Here is a 2,418-nt window from a genome sequence, read left to right as displayed (position 1 = left end):
CATCGATGAGAAATATCGAGAGTGGCGCAGCCGGTCTAGAGTGTCGTCGATGCAGGGGAGTGGGTAGACGTCTTTCTTCGTCACCGTGTTCAGCTGCCGGTAGTCTACACAGAACCTAAGCGTCCCGTCTTTCTTCTTAACCAGTACGACTGGAGAGGCCCAAGGACTGCTTGAAGGTTGATTTATGTCGTCGTTCAGCATTTCTTGAACTTGCTCCTGGATCGCCTGCCTTTCCTTAACGGAGACTCTGTATGGCGATCGATGCACAGGGCGCGCGTCGTCCTCGGTAACGATGCGGTGCTTCGCAACGGTGGTTTGGCGCACCTTCGACGACGTGGCAAAGGAGTCGCGGTATTCTGCAAGAAGGTTAATCAACTGTCGTCGTTTCGGGCCCGGGAGTTTAGGGTCAATGTCGAGCTGCGCTGGCGACGCACTGTCTTGCTGAGGTGGCGAGAATTCGTCAGTAATGGCGGCGACAGCGGCGGAGTTTTGGAGTTCCTCGACCTGGCCCACGGCTGCACCTTTTGTGAGGTGTTGCGATTCGTTTCGGAAGTTCGTGACGAGGACCACAGTGCGGCCATCCTGAAGTTCAGCAACTCCTCTTGCGACGCCTATTCCTCTTCCCAGAAGCAACTGGAGGCTTCCTTCGAGCAGAACTTCGCCGCAGAAATCTTCGGTGATCCCGACGGGTACGAAAACACTCGACCGCGGCGGTAAGTTAACGTGGCTGGCGAGGACTCGGACCGCAGATGACGTCGCTTTGGGTTCCTCCGGTGGTGAAACAGGCTTTCGCAGCGTCAACCGGTTTGCTCCGAGGTCGATGACGGCGCCATACTCGCAGAGGAAGTCCATTCCGAGGATAACGTCCCTCGAACAGTCTTGCAGAACGACGAACTTTACAGGGCACGTCTCACCGTGTATCTCGACGCGAGCGGTGCATCGCCCGATTGGTGTGATGAGGTGCCCACCGGCGGTTCGTATTTGAGGTCCATCCCACGGCGTCGTGACTTTTCGAAGGCGGCGGGAGAGCCTCCCACTCAAAACTGAGTAGTCTGCTCCGGTGTCCACGAGTGCCGATGCGTCGTGGCCGTCGATGATGACGTTTAGGTTGTTGAAAACCGTTTCAGGAGCGTCGTTTCGGTCTCCGGTAGCGTTCGAGTGGGGGCCCTCCGACGTTCGTGGAGGATCTTGGCGTCGGTCGTCTTCGGCAACTCCACCTCCAGGGGTTGCCGCGCCTAGTTTCCCCGGCGTGGAGCAAGGGGCGACAGGCTTCCACGTCGGGGTCGGTGCATCGGCGAAGCTGGACGTCGTGGTGAAGGCGATCGGAACTCTCGGCGGGACGCAGGCTCGGGGGACTGGGGTCGTCGCAAGAACTCGTCGATCTCCCGAGGGCGTTCACCATACCTGGGACGCGGGTCGCTTGGGCCCGGACCCTCCGGCGCTGCAGCGCCGGCAGCACAGGAGCTCGTTTCAGCGCTCACCCTCGCCCTTCGGGCTGCCTTCCCGGACCCGCCAGCCCGACGTGCTCGTGTCACCCAGATGGCGCAGCCCATCCCCGACGCCACGACTGACGATGATGAGGAGGACCTCATCTTCCATGGCTACCCCTCAAGCCAGGATCCAGTCGGACGCTACCGCGCCCGCATCCCCGATGACTCCGATCATAGCTCAAATAGCAGTGGCGACTCCCCGCCCCGCCGGGACCCCCGCTACCCCCGCCACGTCAACCCTTCTCGTGTCCCCACCGGAAGTAGAGGCCAGAGGCTCTTCACAACCCGTGACCCCCCGACCCGCCGGGACTTCAGGAACGCCTTACTCTACGTCGACCGAGCGAGCCGACAGTCCCGATTTTTCGGGACCCGTGACGTCGTTGAGCTACAGACGCTCGAGCTCTTCCTGCACGTCTGGGATTCAGATCCCCCCTCCGACCTTCCGCCAAGCTACGTGTGTTCGACAGGGTCCGCCTCCTGTATCACGTGGCCCTCACCGGCTGGCAGGCGGCCCTCCAAGGCTACGCCGACCCTACCGCCTCCTACCTTCTGGGAGCGCCGCTCCCCGCTCCACAGCCCCCCCTCCAGCATCCGACCGGCCTTCTAGGCAGCCCACCCGAGGCCGAGGTTGGGGCCTCGGGTGGCGGCCGACCAAGACAGCCCGCCAACCGCCCTCGCGACGTCCCCGACGCCGCAGAGTAAGACGACGACGCCTCCAGCGCCGTGCAGTGAACTTTTCCCCCCGTTGCGACGGACCACTGCACCCCCCCCCCCTGAGCACCTGCTCCATCGTCTGCCCATGTGGGACACGATGGACTACGCCCATCTCCCCGACACGCCGCCACCTACAGTGGTGAGTTCAGACCTGCCTTCACCCCTTGCCCATGAACTCATAGAACCATTGGACTTAGTGCTGCATGACCCCCAA

At 62.1% G+C, this 2,418-nt stretch overlaps 1 pseudogene; it reads left to right on the top strand.

The window, feature by feature from the left end:
* The first annotated feature begins 466 nt into the window (after positions 1-466).
* LOC115317421 lies at positions 467-2,192 on the top strand (annotated as a pseudogene).
* Positions 2,193-2,418: the final 226 nt, after the last annotated feature.

Source organism: Ixodes scapularis, unplaced genomic scaffold (genome assembly GCF_016920785.2).
Source record: "Ixodes scapularis isolate PalLabHiFi unplaced genomic scaffold, ASM1692078v2 PGA_scaffold0__279_contigs__length_252992795, whole genome shotgun sequence".
NCBI classification, from domain to species: Eukaryota; Metazoa; Arthropoda; class Arachnida; order Ixodida; family Ixodidae; genus Ixodes; species Ixodes scapularis.
This window is presented reverse-complemented; position numbering and strand designations above follow the sequence as displayed.